Consider the following 21763-nt stretch of genomic DNA (forward strand, 5'->3'; position numbering starts at 1 on the left):
GATTCAGGGTCATGCCTCCTTCCAGGCTCTGAAAATCACAGCCCTCTATGCAAAGAATCAATAGCATGGATTTTAAGAGTTGTAGCCAACTGTGTATTAATAAGATTGATTTAAAAAAATCTAAACAACTGTAAAGCAAGATATACAAGCTATAGTGATGGGAATTATTTTCTAGGGTGATAGTTTTAATCTAGGCCTTAACCTGAGCTGTCATAGTATTCCAGTTACAGACAGCTGTAATCTGGGAATTTGTAGCATTAATATAATAGGTCTGATTTAGGCATTTTACTCAAGCTTTTGGGGAGAGGTTGGCTGAGGGGAGGAGGAGGTTTATTTTATTTTATTATCCTCAGTTTGGTTGGTGGATAGTTATTTATGTGTCAAAGGGAGATGAACACTTCTTCATGTCTATGGCATGAGTAGCTAGAGCCTGATCAAAAACCCACTGATGTTGAGTTGAATGGCTTTAGATCAGGCCATGTCCGGAATGTTTTAATATATACACATAAAACAATACATGTGTCAAATCATACATATAAAGCTTTTCCTCCCCTCAGCCAACCTCTTTCAGCAAATATTTCCCAGGTTTTTCAAGGGAAAGGCAGAGAGATTAAGTAGTTTATGCAGCTGCATAATGAAGTTGGTGTCACAGCCAGGGCTAGAATGCAGTAGTTCCTGGCTCCCAGTCCTGTACTCAGACTACTAGTTCTGATCATTATAGAGGAAATGTTTTAAATACTCAAAAAATGGGAGGAAATACAATATTGAAAGCTACTGTATAATAATGATAGACAATGAAACTTAGAACGCACTGTCTTAGAACCCTCTGCCATGTACATTGATCAAACTGGACAGTCTCTACGTAAAAGAATAAATGGACACAAATCAGATGTCAAGAATTATAACATTCATAAACCAGTCGGAGAACACTTCAATCTCTCTGGTCACTCGATTACAGACCTAAAAGTCGCAATATTACAACAAAAAGACTTCAAAAACAGACTCCAACGAGAGACTGCTGAATTGGAATTAATTTACAAACTGGATACAATTAACTTAGGCTTGAATAGAGACTGGGGGTGGATGGGTCATTACACAAAGTAAAACTATTTCCCCATGTTTATTTCCCTTTCCCCCCACCCCCCACTGTTCCTCAGACGTTCTTGTTAACTGCTGGAAATGGCCTACCTTGATTATCACTACAAAAGGTTTTCTTCTCCCCCCTGTCCCCCCGCTCTCCTGCTGGTAATATCTCATCTTAAGTGTTCACTCTCCTTACAGTGTGTATAATAACACCCATTTTTTCATGTTCTGTGTGTATATACATCTCCTCACTGTATTTTCCACTGAATGCATCCGATGAAGTGAGCTGTAGCTCACAAAAGCTTATGCTCAAATAAATTGGTTAGTCTCTAAGGTGCCACAAGTACTCCTTTTCTTACTGTGTATATGGAAAGAGCAAAATCAGATGGCTGGCAAAGATTAATTTTTCACAGGTTATTACTGCAAAAAGTGAAACCAGTTCAGGTACCTATGCTAAAATAATAAGTCTTGCAGATTATGATGAATTGACTGGCTTTTATCTGTGCATTCAATCTCTAATGCTATATATTAGAGTACAACTTATTAACTGCATTCCAGTTTTTACCAGTGTATTTCGTTAAAAAATAGAACATTATTGGGTAAAGCCCTTTGGATTTTCAGGAGTGAATATAGCAGTCAGGATTGCATGAATCATTAAGAGTTACAGTAAAATAGACAAGAGCGGCTTTTATGTTTTTATTTTATTTTTATTTTTTTGGTCTATGGGTATTTTGTATTTTAAGCTCTTCCCATCTGATTTCTTCTTGCAGTGTCAAAGCTAAAACACACTGTGCAGATAAAACGGCATTAGTTAAACAATACGTAAGCTGTACAGTTATAGTTATAAAATAAAACCTAATTTTTGTGGGCAAAAGTGGGATGGATGGTGAGCTGTTACTCTGAAACCTATTCAGGCTCTGAGTTGAAACTTTAATGGATTTGTGCTGGAAATGGCCCACCTTGATTATCATACACATTGTAAGGAGAGTGATCACTTTAGATAAGCTATTACCAGCAGGAGAGTGGGGTGGGGGGAGAGAAAAACTTGTGATAAACACCCATTTTTTCATGGTCTGTGTGTATAAAAATATCCTCACTGCATTTTCCATTCTTATGCATCCGATGAAGTGAGTTGTAGCTCACGAAAGCTTATGCTCAAATAAATTGGTTAGTCTCTAAGGTGCCACAAGTACTCCTTTTCTTTTTGCGAATACAGACTAACACAGCTGCTACTCTGAAACCTTTAATATTGATGTTATGCATTCCAACTGTATTTTGCTAAGATTTAAGCCTTGCATAGAATCAATTGAGACAGTCCTCAGGTCAGCAGTCAACAGAAAAGAACACAGGGATCAAAGAGAGCTGTTTGAGAAATGGCCCATCATGCCACGGAACATTTATTATGTTATTCAGAGTGTGTAATAGAGGGTGTTAGTTCAGCTGCATGCCCCCTCCATGTACTGTTTCATCTAGAGACTATTACAGGACTCTGTTACAAAGAGGAAAAAATAACACTACTTTTTAGACACTACTCTCTTTCTCCCTGTTTGATAGCTGCTGCCAAAGTGTGCTGGCTTGAGATATGTTCCTTTCCAGTGCAAGGGAGTAGGAAAACATTTCCTGTTAGCAAGACTGTAATGCATGGATATTATCAGTAATGTGTACTGGAGGCATTAGTGTAACTGGGATGTTTTGCAAGGTGGTTCTGTAACTTCTGATTAGCATAATGAATTGGCTAATGGAAAAGTAAAATTCCACGGTTTTATCAGTAACAAAACCGATGAGATAGCAAATGAAAAAAAAATCCACCCTGTTTAAGTATGTATTCAGCATAATGCAATTGCATTCCGTGTCACAGTTTATCTGTACCTTTCCAGTGTTAAATCAATAGCACACAGTGATTTTCAGAAGCATTGTTTGGGGTTTGGAATGACACAAACACTGGATTTCTGAAAGCATACGAGGCTGGGTTGAAGGAAATAGGCCAGGGAAAATATACTGCTGAATTTTTACTCAGCTACCCTCCTTCCTTCCCTCCCTGTTTGTGTGTTACTTCGAGCCCTGTTGTCATGGCACTCATCTATAATACCATTTGTTTTGTCACTTCATCTCACCCCAGCCCTTACTCCGCTGAGCTTTATAGCTTTCCAATATCACTTGCTTGGCTGCTCTGTTAATCTCTCCACACCGCACCGCACTTCAGAAATTCCTATTCCTTCCCCTCAGCAAAACATATAGCTACAATTTGATATGTAAGTCCGACTCTCCAAATAATGAAATTCCTTGTCTCAATCCTTGTCTCCAGAGTCCGCATCACACAAACCTTATCACCAACAGGCAGCCTTCTTGGCAATCTCGGCAGAAGGACCAAGAACTGAATGCATCCTGGAGACTGAGCTACTCCCTAACACCCACAGGACTGAGTGTGAGGAAGAGTTTTGTGATAGTATGAGGAATCTTACTTTTCCATTGCCCATGCTACACTCAGACCCAGCAACCTTTCTGAGCATAAAATTCACATTTCATGTATTTTAAGGTAGCAGAGAACAAGGGGGAAATTGTAGGATCACTCTCTCTTGCCAAGGCTGTGGGTGGAATTAAATTTCAGGTTTGGCCGAAATAAGGAAGATCTTAATTTTTTTCTGAAAGTGTTATTCTGGGATTATTTAGTCTGCAGAAGAGAAGAATGAGGGGGATTTGATAACTGCTTTCAACTACCTGAGGATGGATCTGGACTGTTCTCTGTGATAGCAGATGACAGAACAAGGAGTAATGGTCTCCAGTTGCAGTGGGGGAGGTTTAGGTTGGATATTAGGAAAATCTTTTTCACTAGGAGGGTGGGTGAAGCACTGGAATGGGCTACCTAGGGACGTGGTGAAATTTCCTTCCTTTGAGGTTTTTAAGGTCAGGCTTGACAAAGCCCTGGCTGGGATGATTTAGTTGGAGATTGGTCCTGCTTTGAGCAGGGGGTTGGACTAGATGACCTCCTAAGGTCCCTTCCAACCCTGATGTTCTATGATACTATATACCTGCTGCTAGATACCTGTTCTGCTAAACCCTGTGTTCCTCCTGCTTTAACTCTACCTCCAATGCCCAGACAGTGACCACTACCACCTCCTGGCATAGGAGAACATGATGGGATGAGCGCTGCTCATTTGTGGAATAGAGCAGTCACTGTTGGGCAGCACAACTCCTTGATCTGAGAAGCTGGGTGTGCTGCCTCTAGAGGACTCCAACTCTCAAGGGATTGTGTGTAGGTGAGTCAAACCCTCATCTTTGTATGGAGTGTCCCCACTATATCAGAATTTAGGATTTCAGCTTGTTTCTCCACACTGGGAGCTGGCAGTGGAGAAATGCATTAAACAACATGGTGGAGTTAGGTTTCCAAATATTTTCTTAAGTTCTTTCTAGGTAGAGTGACCATGCATCCTGTTTTGGCTGGGAGAGTCCCTTTTTTAAGCCCTGACCCAGCCATTCTGACTTTTTTGGCAAAAGTGGACATTTGTCCCATTTGCTCTTGCCAACTTGATCAGTTGGCAAGAACAAACGGGACCAAGACCCACTTTTATCAAAAAGTGGGGTGCAGAGGAAAGTGTGTAGGAGGAGGGACGATGCCAGCCCTGCATGGGGGGGAGAAGGGGGCAGGTGGCTCGGGTGGGAGGCAGGCAGGGCTCTAGTGAGCAGCAACGCCAGCCCTGCAGGCGCAGGGTGGCAGGGTTCGGGCACAGTGATGCCAGCCTCACATGGGGGGCTTGGGCCAGCCCCTCACGCAGGGCAGAGGGGGGCCTAGGGTCAGCCCCTCACAGGCAGGAGGCAGGGAGGGCTGGGGCTGGCCCTGTGCATGGGGGAAGGGGTTGGGGGGCTCGGGCCTCCCCTGTGCGGTGTCCTGTTTTCCCTTTGGGAAAATATGGTCACCCTATTTCTTGGAATGGGCTCAGTCAAAAATCCTGCTTCTTGCCACACCAAGGCATGGAGGGAGTTAGGATCTAGATCCCTCCTCCACATCTGGCCATTATCTCTGCAGTGAGCTGAACCTAGAACCCAGGAACCAAACACCCCTCAACTTTACAGCTTGCGCCCAATTCTATTTCTTATGAGATAGCTTATTCTTCCTTTTCTTTAGGATAATAATGAATTCCACAAAACAGAGCTGAATGCACTCAACTATACCTTCTGTTTCATTCCCAGAGCTGCAAAGCCAGCAGCTGCTACGAAATAGCTGTCAGCTAGAAAAGGGTTCTGAGTATTAGTATGCAGAGAAGCAGCCCACTTTGTTTTGAGGTTCCTACATCCAGTACAAGCTGTTTGCTGTGCCTGTGTCAGATTTAGGAATTCTGAAGCAAAATGAACTGCCTGCTGTGTGTGTTTGCATATCAATACCAGAATGGTTTTCTAGTTTCACAGATGATTCATAGCAAGACTGGCTTGAGCTCTGGTAATAACGTCAGGTGTCTGGATATGTGTGAATACAGTGAGATTTTTATGTTTGTTTTCAAGGCCAACCGAGGAAGGCTTTCCTCAGTTTGAGCCACCTTCATTCATTAGTTTGTGTTGTAACCTGTATACAACCTGTATTTAACAAGGTCTGGTTACTGCACCATGCTGATGGATCCTGACAAGGAAATATATATGTCTACATTTGAATATCTGGAGTGGCTGTACTTTGCTCATTGAAAAAGCTTACCTGGGGTTTCAGCCAGGATCCTGAAAAGATTTACTCAGATACTTAACTTTAAGCAGAAGAGAAGCACCCCTGAACTCAAAAAGCAGATTTAAGAAAAGTTAAAATTGGGAACTGAATGACTCAGTGGGTAGAATCTTTATCCCTGCATCATCAGTTGGAACCAGACTGGTAGCAACCAAATTTAGCTACCATCTGCATATATTGCATTCATATTCAGTTACCTAAGTAAACAGGTGGTGATCTCAGTCTAGTTGCTGGTAGACTAATTTCCATGGAATGGAAATTCCAAGTTTCAATCAGCTCTACTGAAGAATACAGTTGAGGTATATTGGTGGGGCAGTGTAAGGAATCCTGACAGCTGATTGCATTCCTTCTTGCAAAGAGAGATCATAGGAAGAATGAGAATACTACTTATTAGAGGTTGTTAGGGTATAAAAGAGGGCAAGGGATTTTTGAACTAGGACTGACAAAAAAAAAGTCCTAAATACATTAATATTTAGGTCCTCAAAAATACCATCAGATGCAAGATCTGAGTTCGATATTTGTTGAAGTATAGACCAGATCTTGAGTAACAGAGTTAAGGACATTATGCAGAAACAGTGCTGGAAAACAAGGCTACCATTTAATTTCTGTAGTTCTCTCTGGATCTCCCTGGTTGTGCTTCTGCAGCTCCATTAAGGGGCTTTCCACACCTTTCGGGTCTCAGCTGACACAGTGGCAACATTTACATAGAGTCTGCAGATTAGGTGAACAAAGTGAGATATTGCATTTACTGACCTACAAGTGGGCTGAACAGTGTGTTGGATGAATAGTAGATAGGGTCTTTGATCAGGGTGGAACTTAAAATTCTTAGAAGCATTTGAACAGTTTATCGACTAATGCAGTTTTCCTGAAGACCTCACTTCTGAAGGGGCCTGGCAAGTCTTAATTAGAATGGTGTACTCACTGATGTGGAAGTGGATGACTGGTCAGGAGTCCCAGATGGAACTGACTGAGTCGCAGTTTCAGTTGACTGCCCTTCTAGAGACCCGGGGGGGGGGGGGGGTTGACTGAGCAATCAGTGACCAGTTAGACACTTTGTAAGGTCAGCACTGGAAAAGGAGAACCAAACCCATATGGGAGGGAACTGAGATATCCTGCTGACCAGAATAAGGTCAAAAGCAGACTCAGTGGACCAGACCACAGAAGGAAATTGTATCCATTCATTTGCATGTAGTCGGGCAGTAGAACTCTGTTATCAAATAGACTTTCCTTTGCATACCTTTCATGAAAAGTCCAGTGTGGATATTTGAAAAATTCAGACAACGTGCTCTGGATATCAACAGTGGGCCATCCTCTTAGAATATGTTTATACAGTCTTTTGAAATGTTTCTCTGACATTTTTATTTATCTTGGCACAAAACTACCAAGCTGTTTCCCCTTTATTGAGCTCATTGTTTTTAAAGGAAGCTGATGTGCAGACACTTGCTAGAGATTTAAACAATTTGGTAGGAAAAATGCAGATAAAAAATAATGACCCCATCTTACAAGAACTGTCCTCTAGCCCTCTCTGGTTCTCATAATGAAACTAAAAATCATAAATCAAGAATGAAGAACAATCTCCGTTTTGTAAGTCTCATCCTTGTATGAATGTGTTACTGCGACAATAGAAGTGGTTTCAAAGGTAAGCTTGTGTGCTGTAAATACCTTATCGTATTACTGAATTTTACTTTACTAAACCTTTCCAGACTGGTTGAAACAGCCTAACTCCAATGGATTCACAAGGTCTATCATTTCAATGGATGCCGCTTAGCAGCTTTAAAAGTATTTCAGTGCCTTTGAATTTGAATTATTGCAAAATGGTTAAGATGATATTCCAGCTTCTTTTAGCAATTCTCAGACCCTAAACATATTTGTGCACAATAGAAATTAAAATCAAGAAATGCTCTGTCCTTTAATAAATCCGTAGAGTCTATGTTTATTAATTGCCTGATTAATTGTACTTGTAATATACCCCTTGTTATATGATAAAACTCAGTTGCTTGAGACACCTAGCAAATGGCAGAGAGTAAAATAATAAGCAAAATATAGGAAATAAAATTTGCCCACCACATTATTTTAAACTGTAATGGAAGGAATTAAGTAAACATGCACATCTAATTTCACTGTAGGTATAAGAGTGCCGTACATTTCCTAATGTATTAGAAGAGAAGATGGTGTTTTCTTTCATTAAACAGAGTTCATTATTTGGATGAAAAAATATTTGGCATGCAAAAAAATTGCAAAGTGCTTGTCATCACAAAAGATTCCCCGAACCCTTAAACATATGTATAAACCATTGAAATGTGGCCGCTTCCAGGGTAGGTGATAGCAGCCAGTTGGCACTGACTGCACGCACAACGCTGTGGGGAGCAGAAACATGGCCAAGGTCAGTGGGCAGACCCCTTCTCTTACAGGAATTGCCATGGGAACTTTAGGGTGGGATTTCTAAAAGCAATCAACATTGGCCTTACTTTGCCCCCATTGAAGTCAGTGGGAGTTTTGCCATTGGCTACAGTGGGAACAGTTATGCACAAAGAGAACAGTTCTGAAAATCCCACCCTGGTTGTACACAAGAGCTAGGCTTATAAGATTTCATTCAAAAGATCCCATTTGCCCTCCTCAGAGCTGCAATTCTAAATAGGGTTGCCCACCTGCCAAGAGGTTTTCCCAGGATCATCCTTTTTTGAGTAGCTGTCCTGGGAAATCTCAGCACACACTGCCAGTTTTATGGGCTCAGTATCATCCCAGAGGTCCATTTTTTTTTCACTTCAGAGGTGGCAACCCTATTTCAAAAACAGGCCACCATGCTCACAGTTAACAAATACTAGGTAGAGACCAAACTTCTTATCAAAATAGCCCCATGATACAGCACTCAGCGCCACAGTGTTACCACTCTGCTGCTGATCCCCTAAAATTGTCTCATGTACCACAGATGTCTTTATTCCTAAGAGGGCCACATGTCAGCCAGCTCCTCTGTCAGGGTGGAGAAATCCCGCTGTTCACAGAGGAGCGGATACACCCTCAGTGGCTCATCCCATTCCAGCAAGGTCGGCTCCTAACATTATTCCCCCCTCCTGGTTTATCCCATCAGAGCTGCTCATGCAGCAAGAGAAAGCAATGAGGGCACAGGGAAGAGAGCCAGGGGTCATCAGCAGAAAGCAGTGGGGATTTCAGTTACCACTTCAGAGAAACTGTGAACACGCTGCTTAAAAAAATCCTTTAGAAATATAAATTTGCTGGAAATGGAGAGCCTGTTCATGGCAAATACAGCAGCACCAAGCGAGTCGCACAGTGGCAGTCTTAATCCCATCCCTCCTGCTGAGCTAATGGAAGGGCAGGAGCAGAGAGACAGTTGAACGTATGTGCTAGGCACCCTCCTGTTTCTACTGCTGAGCAGAAGCATCACCCCGTTCTGTGCATATAGTGCCTGATCCAACACCCATTGAAGTCAGGGAAGTATTTCCACCCACTTCAATGGGCTTCGGATTAGACCTGTAAATCAACTGTAGATTTATTTCATTTGTGTCCCAGGTTAGATTTGAAACTAAAGCCTCCAAAAGTGAGGCTGGTGCATTCACCTCACCCCCACATACTAATATGTGACCTACAAGCACTATGTAAAACAAGAAAGATTAGCAAAATGGGAATGTTTGCATTTTTTAGGCACATACAGCAGGATTTTCTTTCCTAATTTTTGGTAAACAGTCAGTCTAAAACCTTGACTGTCTGCACTTTGGGCAAACCTCTGACCAGTACAGTACAAACTCCAGTCCAGCAATGTTGAGTCTCACTAAAATTCACAGCAACTCATCAGAAGGTTTAGAATGTGGAAGATAAATAGGGTGAATGAATGGAGCGCATCCCAACTTGTCAGCTGAATGGAATCTACTTCTGGGGCCTTTCTAACCATGTTTTTAATATCAGAATGGCAGAGTGGCAGAAGTGGGTTTGCTGCAAAGAAAAGAATAAACTGGATATTTTCAGTTGTAAAACAGTTGATGTAATTGAAAAAATAGAAATTTTCAAAAGCTCTGTCTTCAAACGCAAGCTAACTTAATGCATTAAAGGCCATCAGCCATCATATGCTATCTTTTGCATGCTGAAAAACAATGGGGAATTTTGTCTGCAAGTGTTAGGAAATGCAAAAGTCAAGGTTCTCAGAGCAAAGGAAATTCACCCAGGCTGTATATGATCCAGTGGGGTTTATATATTTCATGACATACTTGTAAATAATAATATATTAAGCTGCACATTTAACCAGAAAAAAGTAGAAAATACTACACCTGAGCAACACTGCTGAGTTAGTGTTTGTTGTGTACCCTTACTATTTGCATTTCCTGTCTTAGTTATTTTAACTGGGCGTTGTAGTGTTTCACTAATATAGATTTGTGCATTTCATTTCCTTGGTTTTCTTAATGAACAAAAGCGTGTGCTTGATAATACTAATATTTCAGTTGACCTAATTAGACTCTGAAGTTGATTAATATAAGTGGGATCATCTTGCTACCATTGTTTGTCCAAACGCCATGTAGTTAATGGTGGGTTAACTGGGCAGATATATTGTGACATCATGGTATTGACAATGTGGTTAGGAGAGTGTGGTGTTACAGGTTTTTGCCAGAGAAAAAACTACAAAACAACCAGGGCCAGCTCTAGGTTTTTTGCTGCCCCAATCAAAAAAAAATTTTGGCTGCCCTCCACCCTAAACCTGCTCCTTTTTTTTTTTTTTTTTTTTTGGCTTTTACACATGTTTGTACTCTGCAATGTTTTTTTGTTTTGTTTTGTTTTTGACTGTTTAAAATTTGCAGAGAATTTGTAGTTAGCGAAATAAAACAATTTCCTACTAGTGTACTCATTTAATTTTAAGCATTGAGAAATGTTTGAGAAACGCTTGCCTAGGTCTAATCAACTGTGAATAATTTACATTCTGAGTCCAACTTTTCAGTATAAGTGAATCTGACTTTTCTCAAAGCTGTATATGTGTTTGAAAGAATAATTTTCCCCATTTTCTAAATATATTCTCCTGTTTAGCACTTTCTTTACCAAAGGGACAGAATCTGCCAACCCTACTGCTGTTCCAGTGCCACATTTCCATGCTATGCTAAGCCAGTCCTTTTGTAGGGAGTATTTCTTGTTAGTATGGCACAGGAAAAAAGGTAAAGCACACACAAAATCTGTGGAGGTTCCTTTGCTCTGGCAGGAGAGGGGGAAAAATAACTGGCAAATCTGGTTCACAACTGAGATCAGACTGATTGATTGCAGTAACAAAGCCAAGTAAAGTTTAACATGGATTTAAGGTTAACAGTGTGGCCTTGTAAAAGACCATTTGAGCTTTTTGACTACAGTCTCTGGCTTTTGTCCTTTTGGGGCACAACCTGAAAGTTACTTGTTATCTGTATTTATTTTTTGGAGTTCTGATCTCTGAGCATAACTTTTTGAAGAATATATTAGTACATCTGTAAAAGAATTTACAGCTAGAGTGGAGGAGGTGGGGTGAAGGGCTGTGCACAAGGCTGCTCAGCGCAGACAATTATTGCTCCAGCTGTTTGGACAAAGACACAAAATCCTAAGAGGGGAAAGGGTGGCGGATTTGGCAGCCCTGGGGAGGCGGTGCATTGCCTGCCCGGAGCCAGGCTCGTGCAGACTGAGCTGGCGGGCTCGGAGTGACTGGGATTCCTGCCCCCTCCCTCCCGCGGGAGGCTGGCGCTGGGCAGTGGCGTCAGGCACCTGCCCAGGGGTGGGCTTGGCTCAAACGCTGCGGCCCCAGCACCGCCAGAGAGGGGAACCCTCGGATCTGCTTCTCAGCTGGGCTTCCTGTTCCGGCAGCCAGGGGCTGCTCTCGGGAGGGGACCCACCTCCCCATGCATGTGCCCGGACGGAACTGGTGCTGCTGCTCGGGTCTAGCCACCGTCTGCTCCCCCAGTGCACAACCCTGTGCCCAGGTGCAGCCACCTGACAGGAGCAGCCCATGGGCACGGGCTTGTGCCCCGGCCGTGCTGGTGCAGCTGCCCGGAACTAACCAGCCTCCTGCGCTGCCCAAGTGCTCCAGCATGCTTTACTTGCAGATGGTGATCATGGCAGGGACCGTGATGCTGGCTTGTTACTTCAAGTACATGGACACCTTCACGGTCAACATGCAGGGCTGCTTCTGCTACGAGGGCTCCTACCCAGGGCCAGCTCTAGGTTGCCGCCCCTGGAAATGTACACACCACATTGTCAATACAATGATGTCACAGTATATCTGCCCAGTTAAATTGCAAAGTAATGCATGCCCCAAGCATGTGCTTGCTTTGCTGGTGCCTACAGCCGGTCCTGACAACAACAACAAACAGCTAGTTTTGCAAGCTTATAGTGAATATTGAACATGGAATAGTCTTAATAAACAGAGAAGAGGAAGAACATTCTAATGGTTCCCGAGGATAGCATTGCCTTGGAGGGTTTGATGCAGATGTATTTTTAATCTGGAGGTATTTCAGAGAATAGAAATTACTTATAATGAGGATTCGTACATGTTTCATAAAATTGCGCAGCAATAACTGGCAGGTCTTGGATTTTTAAATAAGAACAGAGATTGTCCCTGACCTTCTGCCCCATAGCAAGCTTATTCAAGAGGAAAGTAGGCTTTGTTGCAAAGGTCCTCTCTCCCCAAAGAGCCATCCTATGGGCTGAGGAATGATGGAGCAGCTCTTCAGGGAGCTTCTGTTGCATATCAAAGATGCGTTTGTACTATTTAACTCGCTACTCTGAATGGCTTACTTTCACCTACTGATTTCTTACCACCCTATGCTTGAGTAAGCCACACAGAACTCTGAAAAAATCCAAGTGCAGCCAGCCTAGGAAATGAGTAATAAAAAAAACCAATATTTATCTGCTGGTGGATGGAAGGCCTCTCTGACGCAGGAACACTGGGCAGGGGGCCTCCTGTTCCCAAATGCTAGAAAGGGATTGGACAGACAACACTATGTAGCAGCTACAGAGGAGAAAACACAACTTTTAAACAGGGATCCATTTCCATGGCTGCATAACCAGAGAAACCTGCAAACTGTCCATGGGCCAGGAACCACAGAGGCTTCTTTCTGCTGAATAGGGGCTTTACTCTACGAATGCTTGTATTTCAAATTTAAATAATTGAGTAGTGTCTTGCACTAGTGATACAGTACAGTACAAATAACAGTACAGTAGTAATTGCACTAAACCATACAAACATTCAGACAATCTGAAGGAAATAGAATGGTCAATGAGAATTAAACAAACCAGAGAGGGGACCACAAGGGAGATGGAATTGCTAATAGTCAGACAGTAGAGAGGAAATATGGTTTTCTACATCTGCGCAAATTGCAAATCAGATTTCATTTTAGAGCAGACTTCTATGCTAAGCAATTAATTTTAGACAAAGGCTTCTGAAAATAGAATGAGGCAGTTGTGCTACCAACCATGGAAGTGTAGGCCAGTCGGGTTTTTCCTTACATAGAATGTAGTGTATATTTCAGCTCCTGACATTTGCTTTGTTAGGGACATTTGCATTCTTCATTTCAGCAAAGCCCCTGACTAATGGAAATAATTATAGCATTACAAATATATAAGGATAGCTGATGTAAATAAAAAGTATCCATGTTATCTGGCTGCCTGGGCACTGATTATTTCTTTTTCTGGCCCTGATTGTCCCCTCTTGGATAAAGAACTCCAGTAAGGGAAGTTTTAATGAAAGAATCTTCATGAACATGGGGTAAGAGGGAAGGTCTTCTCATGGGTCAGTAACTGGTTAAAAGATAGGAAACAAAGGGTAGGAATGAATGGTCAGTTTTCAGAATAGAGAGAGGTAAATAGTTGTGTCCCTCAGGGGTCTGTACTGGGACCAGTACTGTTCAACATATTCATAAATGATCTTGAAAAAGGGGTAAAGAGTGAGGTGGCAAAATTTGCAGATGATACAAAATTACTCAAGATAGTTAAGTCCCAAACAGACTGCAAAGAGTTACAAAGGGATCTCACAAAACTGGGTGACTGGGCAACAAAATAGCAGATTAAATTCAATGTTGATAATTGCAAAGTAATGCACATTGGAAAATATAATCTCAACTATATATATAAAATGATGGAGTCTAAATTAGCTGTAACCACTCAAGAAAGAGATCTTGGAGTCATTGTGGATAATTCTCTGAAAACATCTGTTCAATGTGCAGCAGCAGTCAAAACAAACAAACAAAAAAAGCTAACAGAATGTTAGGAATCATTAGGAAAGGGATCACAGAATCATAGAATATCAGGGTTGGAAGGGACCTCAGGAGGTCATCTAGTCCAACACCCTGCTCAAAAGCAGGACCCATCCCCAATTAAATCATCCCAGCCAGGGCTTTGTCAAGCCTGACCTTAAAAACTTCTAAAGAAGGAGATTCCACCACCTCCCTAGGCAACGCATTCCAGTGTTTCACCACCCTCCTAGTGAAAAAGTTTTTCCTAATATCCAACCTAAACCTCCCCCACTGCAACTTGAGACCATTACTCCTTGTCCTGTCCTCTTCCACCACTGAGAATAGTCTAGAACCATCCTCTCTGGAACTACCTCTCAGGTAGTTGAAAGCAGCTATCAAATCCCCCCTCATTCTTCTCTTCTGCAGACTAAACAATCCCAGTTCCCTCAGCCTCTCCTCATAAGTCATGTGTTCCAGACCCCTAATCATTTTTGTTGCCCTTCGCTGGACTCTCTCCAATTTATCCACATCCTTCTTGTAGTGTGGGGCCCAAAACTGGACACAGTACTCCAGATGAGGCCTCACCAATGTCGAATAGAGGGGAACGATCAAGTCCCTCGATCTGCTCGCTATTCCCCTACTTATACATCCCAAAATGCCATTGGCCTTCTTGGCAACAAGGGCACACTGCTGACTCATATCCAGCTTCTCGTGCACTGTCACCCCTAGGTCCTTTTCCGCAGAACTGCTGCCTAGCCATTCGGTCCCTAGTCTGTAGCTGTGCATTGGGTTCTTCCGTCCTAAGTGCAGGACCCTGCACTTATCCTTATTGAACCTCATCAGATTTCTTTTGGCCCTATCCTCCAATTTGTCTAGGTCCCTCTGTATCCTATCCCTGCCCTCCAGCGTATCTACCACTCCTCCCAGTTTAGTATCATCCGCAAATTTGCTGAGAGTGCAATCCACACCATCCTCCAGATCATTTATGAAGATATTGAACAAAACCGGCCCCAGGACCGACCCCTGGGGCACTCCACTTGACACCGGCTGCCAACTAGACATGGAGCCATTGATCACTACCCGTTGAGCCCGACAATCTAGCCAACTTTCTACCCACCTTATAGTGCATTCATCCAGCCCATACTTCTTTAACTTGCTGACAAGAATACTGTGGGAGACCGTGTCAAAAGCTTTGCTAAAGTCAAGATACAATACATCCACTGCTTTCCCTTCATCCACAGAACCAGTAATCTCATCATAGAACCAGTAATCTCATCATAGATAGATAGATAACAAGACAGAAAATATCATAATGTTTCTATATAAATCCTTGTTTTGCCCACATCTTGAATACTGTGTGCAGATCTGGTCTCCCATTTCAAAAAAGATATATTGAAACTGGAAAAAGTACAGAGAAGGGCAACAAAAAAGATTAGGGGTATGGAACAGCTTCCGTATGAAGAGAAATTAAAAAGATGGACTTTTCAGCTTGGGAAAGAGCTGACCAAGGGGGGATATGATAGAGATCTATAAAATCTCAACTAGTGTGGAGAAAGTGAATAAGGAAATGTTATTTACTCCTTCACATAACACAAGAACTAGGAGTCACCCAACGAAATCCATAGGCAGCAGGTTTAAAATAAACAAAAGGAAATATTTCTTCACCCAATGCACAGTCAACCTGGGTGTCCCTAGCCTCTGTTTGCCAGAAGCTGGGAGTGGATGGCAGGGGATGGATCAGGCAATGATTGCCTGTTCTGTTCATTCCCTCTGAAGCACGTGTCATTGGTCGCTGTCAGGACACAGGATACCGGGCTAGATGAACCATTGGGCTGACCCAGCATAGCCATTCTTATGTTCTGAAGTAACATTTCCTTGTAGGGGTTCCCCTCCAGCATGCTATCAGCAAAGCAGGTTTAGATCTTCTCTGTAAGGCCACCAAACCTTGCAGCTCCACCTGGTCCACAGCCATCCCAGAATATAATATGTTAAGCACATGCTGTTCTCATTCTCTATTTTCTGTTTTTAATTTTGTATAAAGGGGTTGGGCCTGGGGAGGGGAATCAGTCAGCCAAGTAAGAAATAAAGATTTTAAATATCTGTGACTTTAGGCGGAGGTTGCTTGCCTATAAAAGGATCCAATCAGATGAATGCTCAGAGCTACACTTTCCAAAGCAGGGTGGAGTAGTGAGTTTTAAATGCTGTACTTTCAGTCATTGTCATCCACCCCAGTAATGGTCGATGCAGAGTTCTCCAGCTGTTTTATACTTATGATCTCATGTCCATTATTTTGAATCACTAATTATAAACACAATTCTCAAGATTATTTTTAAATTGTGCTCCCTACCCATGAGATTTTCTTCATTAACTTGTACAAAGCATCCACAGTTCATAAATTCCTATTCCCATTGCTTCTTTAACGTATTTTGGCTAGTTGCATCCCTACACTTCTGAACTTTTTCCAGTGCACTGTCATAGTTCTGGCACCGAATACAAATTACTTCATTTATTGTTTTGCTGTATATCATTTAGAATCATAGAATCATAGAATATCAAGGTTGGAAGGGACTTCAGGAGGTCATCTAGTCCAACACCCTGCTCAAAGCAGGACCAATCTCCAACTAAATCATCCCAGCCAGGGCTTTGTCAAGCCTGACCTTAAAAACTTCTAAGGAAGGAGATTCCACCACCTCCCTAGGTAACGCATTAGAGTGTTTCACCACCCTCCTAGTGAAAAAGTTTTTCCTAATATCCAACCTAAATCTCCCCCACTGCAACTTGAGACCATTACTCCTTGTTCTGTCATCAGCTTCCACTGAGAACAGTCTAGATACATCCTCTTCGGAACACCCTTTCAGGTAGTTGAAAGCAGCTATCAAATCCCCCCTCATTCTTCTCTTCCTCAGACTAAACAATCCCAGTTCCCTCAGCCTCTCCTCGTAAGTCATGTGTTCCAGTCCCCTAATCATTTTTGTTGCCCTCCGCTGGACTCTTTCCAATTTTTCCACATCCTTCTTGCAGTGTGGGGCCCAAAACTGGACACAGTACTCCAGATGAGGCCTCACCAGTGTCGAATAGAGGGGAACGATCACGTCCCTCGATCAGCTGGCAATGCCCCTACATATACATCCCAAAATGCCATTGGCCTTCTTGGCAACAAGGGCACACTGTTGACTCATATCCAACTTCTCGTCCACTGTAACCCCAGGTCCTTTTCTGCAGAACTGCTGCCGAGCCATTCAGTCCCTAGTCTGTAGCGCTGCATGGGATTCTTCCATCCTAAGTGCAGGACTCTGCACTTGTCCTTGTTGAACCTCATCAGATTTCTTTTGGCCGAATCCTCTAATTTGTCTAGGTCCCTCTGTATCCTATCCCTACCCTCCAGCATATCCACCTCTCCTCCCAGTTTAGTGTCATCTGCAAACTTGCTGAGGGTGCAATCCACACCATCCTCCAGATCATTTATGAAGATATTGAACAAAACCGGCCTGAGGACCGACCCTTGGGGCACTCCACTTGATACCGGCTGCCAGCTAGACATGGAGCCATTGATCACTACCCGTTGAGCCCTACAATCTAGCCAGCTTTCTATCCACCTTATAGTCCATTCATCCAGCCCATACTTCTTTAACTTGCTGGCAAGAATACTGTGGGAGACCGTGTCAAAAGCTTTGCTAAAGTCAAGGAACAACACGTCCACTGCTTTCCCCTCATCCACAGAGCCAGTTATCTCATCATAGAAGGCAATTAGATTGGTCAGGCATGACTTGCCCTTAGTGAATCCATGCTGACTGTTCCTGATCACTTTCCTCTCCTCTAAATGCTTCAGAATTGATTCCTTGAGGACCTGCTCCGTGATTTTTCCAGGGACTGAGGTGGGGCTGACTGGCCTGTAGTTCCCAGAATCCTCCTTCTTCCCTTTTTTAAAGATGGGCACTACATGAGCCTTTTTCCAGTCGTCCGGGACTCCCCCGATCGCCATGAGTTTTCAAAGATAATGGCCTATGGCTCTGCAATCACATCCGCCAACTCCTTTAGCACTCTTGAATGCAGTGCATCTGGCCCCATGGACTTGTGCTCGTCCAGCTTTTCTAAATAGTCCCGAACCACTTCTTTCTCCACAGAGTGCTAGTCACCTCCTCCCCATGCTGTGCTGCCCAGTGCAGTAGTCTGGGAGCTGACCTTGTTCATGAAGACAGAGGCAAAAAAAGCATTGAGTACATTAGCTTTTTCACATCCTCTGTCACTAGGTTGCCTCCCTCATTCAGTAAGGGGCCCACACTTTCCTTGACTTTCTTCTTGTTGCTAACATACCTGAAGAAACCCTTCTTGTTACTCTTAACATCTCTTGCTAGCTGCAACTCCAGGTGTGATTTGGCCTTCCTGATTTCACTCGTGCAAGCCCGAGCAGTATTTCACAGAAAGAAACAAAAAAAATGGACCATGCTTTTAAGAAGTTCTAACCCATTTTCCGCTTTGAGGCATTCAATAATTACAGGTGCAAATATGCAGGCGCAGTCAAGTACTTAGGTCCTAAATGTCATTATTACATTCCCAATTAATTGTGGTCACAAAACTGGAATTTGACTCTAAAGAAAATTGCCAGTAAATGTATGTGGTGGAGCATTCTGTATCAGCCACTCCATAAAATTCTCCTGTGCATAGTTTGCACCGGCACTGGCATTTGGCCCCAAGCTACCATTTATAGTAGTACCACCTTCCATGTCCTGTGATAATACCAAAGTACCATGCTCCATATCTTGTTGGTGTTTCATGACAATTGAATGCAAAATGTTCTGCTGATGCAGTTACCAACTTCAAAGATGGGGAGCTAGACGATTTCGAGCATCTGAGGAAATATTGACATATTTGGTTCACTTTTGGCAGCAGATTTTTCCTGTCAGCATATCTGAGGAGTGCTGTGACTGCATGCTGCATCTTGGCACGGATTAAGCACCTAATGTCCAGCTGAACAAGACTAATCCTCGGGACCAAACTCAATGAACGGCTTGTAGGCCCGTTGCATAGCAAGTTCAGGAAGACTGGCATGCTCTGAGGAGTCCTTTTAAAACACTTTCCAAAAGCTGCTCTTCCAGCAGGCTGCCTGGGGTGCTAAGGTCTTTAGTCAGGTTAAATAAAGAGATTCATAAACAGTCACATGTTCAATCTGAATATACCACAGAGGATTTAACCTGCACTTGACTTTGTTTTAGATGCCATCTCATTAGAGCTCAGTTGCCTCCAAGACATATTAACCTAATTATTTAGATCCTTCATTATTACTTCAAGGCAGAGGGGGTCCCACATTTTTATTCCTGGTTTCTAAAATCACTGCAGACTCTATGGAGCAGAAGTACGCTTCTGCAGCTGCTCTCCCCACAGAGTACCCATTAGCCTCTTTGGCTGTGCAACCCGTTCTATATAGTGAGAGAGTGTTTCCCCCCTTCGTAGCAGCCATATAATGCCAAGTTAGGAATCATGCATCCCTCCATATCTGCTCCCTTCTCACAAGTAAATGCTCTGGTTCATGACATAGAGGGGACCCCTTTCTTCCTCTTTCCCAGTGGGGTTGTGCAAGACTCATGTAGAGAAAGGGGAAGGTCCAGGAGAGGATTCAGGAATGGCAAATGCCCAGGTTTTCCTCCCGATACCCGCTCAGTTCCATAACCCCTTGGAACCAAGTAAATTTATTTTTTCCAAGGGATAAAGGGATGTGGGAGGAGGTAAGGATTAAAGTATGTATAAAGCTAGCTTCTTTCCTGAATAGGTCAGCATGTGGCAGAGCCAGCATCCAAGTTCTTCTGGGACCTTTGCTGAGTTAGGAATCTAGCTGCAGCTGCATTTCAACATGAGGAAAATGGAAGCAGCAGTGTGATGAGGATAAACCCACTCTGTTGCGGTTCTTGTTTCCAGAAATCAAGTGAATAAGCAAGGAACTGCTCCCATGTTAGTTTTCATTACAATGTACGTTTCCGTAGTGCCTGGGTGAATTCAGGGGGTCAGAAAGCTTTTAAGAGTAGTGGTACGGTCAGTCCTACACTGGAAGTCTTTGGATATGCATCATATAGATTTCTGTTGAATGTGGGGTGCAGTGCAATTATTGCTGTGACACTGATCTCATGATGAGAATGACTTGAGTAATGAAAATTGTCTAGCCTATAGAAGGAGTTTGTGTTGATGCAGTTTAATGGCAGCATGCTGTGGTTATGGGTGTTTAATTTCATAAGAGCAGTAAACTAATTTCATATGTATATACATGCAGAGCAGGGTACATTCAGATAAATGCCGAATATCCAGTAGACCATTCCAGGACATGACTTGAAAGCGAAGATACATAGCACAAAATAGAAAGCATGACAGCTTGGTTATTTTAAAAATTATCTGTATCCCTCTAATATTATAAATAGATCATAACAGCTTACACTGTAAACAAGCCATTTACCTACATTTGAGTTTTTGAGCATCTACTGAAATGAAAATTCAGGACTACATACATTTTCCCCTTATGTATGGTTCAGGTACCTGACAGGAAGGCTCAAAGGGAAAGTTCTTCATTCCTGTGCAGGGAGCTGGAATTTGCTACCCTTTTATGTAGTGTTTCTGCAGTGGGCTGAACACACATAACTCCAGCTGAAGTCAACGGGAGCAGTGAGTGCAAAGCAATTCTGAAAATCAGACCCATGTTCCCATGCAAACTGGATTGTTAAGGTCCTAAGTATTTCAGGACTAGCTCACACCAGTAGTTACTGCAAATGGAGAGATGAGGAGCGGGGGGGAAGGGGAGGGGGAACCCAGACATGGATGCACTCTGACCCCAACGATAATCTAAATTCCTAACTTCCTAATATGCTGTATTACAAGTGAGTTATACAGATCATTCCAAACAAAAGATAAATCCCTTGCAACACATCACGTATTGTGTCTCTGCCACATTTTACAGTAAAAATAATTTAGTTTTAGAGTGTTACAAAAAATAGTCCCAATAATTTTTTTAATCTCAGCACCTTTAAAGCTAAGCACCTCAGTTACTATGAGTTTCAGAGGGAGAGAAAAATTAAAACCATAAATAATCTAAAATAGTTTTTCTAGATCTAAAACTATTGTGAAATTACATTCCACTCTGTCTCATGCCCTTTCAGTGTTAGAAGTAGAAGATGGGAATCTCCCCTTTTCTATGAGCTACAGCTACCATTTTCTATCCTTCTGCGGCCATGACTTTAGAACAGGGGTGGGCAAACTTTTTGGACCAAGGGCCACATCTGAGTGGGGAAATTGCATACAGGGCCATGAATGTAGGACTGGGGCAGGGGGTTGGGGTGCAGGAGGGAGTGCGGGGTGTGGGAGGTGGTGTGGTGTGCGGGAAGGGGTCAGGGCAGGGGGTTGGGTGCAGGAGGGGTGTGAGGTGTGGCAGGGGGCTCAGGGCAGGGGGTTGGGGTGCAGGAGGGGTGCGGGATGCAGGCAGGGTGCGGCAGGGGGTTAGGGGGCAGGAGGGGTGCGGTCTCCAGCCCAGCACCACTTACCTTGAGCAGCTCTGGGGTGGCAGCAGCACACACTGGGGTCAGAGTAGGCTCCCTGCCTGCCTGCCCTGGCCCCGTGCCGCTCCCAGAAGCGGCCGGCACCACAGGGAAGGAGGGGCATAGGCTGTGTGCACTGCCCTCGCCTGTGGGTACCTCCCCCAAAGCTCCCATTGGCCATGGTTCCCCATTCCTGGCCAATGGGAACTGCGGGGGGTGGTGCCTGCAGGTGAGGGCAACACCCGGAACCCTCTGCCCCTCCCTCCACC

At 43.3% G+C, this 21763-nt stretch overlaps 1 protein-coding gene and 1 long non-coding RNA gene across 16 annotated transcripts in view; one reads left to right on the forward strand and one right to left on the reverse strand.

Moving 5' to 3' along the window:
- Positions 1–20532, reverse strand: part of LOC144930725 (uncharacterized) — a 131559-nt gene extending 111027 nt beyond the window's left edge. Inside the window, exon 1 of the long non-coding RNA XR_013636050.1 lies at positions 20503–20532. This is a non-coding gene — a long non-coding RNA (uncharacterized LOC144930725). The remainder of the gene's footprint in view (positions 1–20502) is intronic.
- IQSEC1 (IQ motif and Sec7 domain ArfGEF 1) overlaps positions 1–21763 on the forward strand; it is a 723214-nt gene that overhangs the window by 546533 nt on the left and 154918 nt on the right. The window lies entirely within an intron of this gene.

The sequence above is a fragment of the Lepidochelys kempii genome, chromosome 7 (genome assembly GCF_965140285.1).
Source record: "Lepidochelys kempii isolate rLepKem1 chromosome 7, rLepKem1.hap1, whole genome shotgun sequence".
In the NCBI taxonomy this organism is placed as follows: Eukaryota; Metazoa; Chordata; order Testudines; family Cheloniidae; genus Lepidochelys; species Lepidochelys kempii.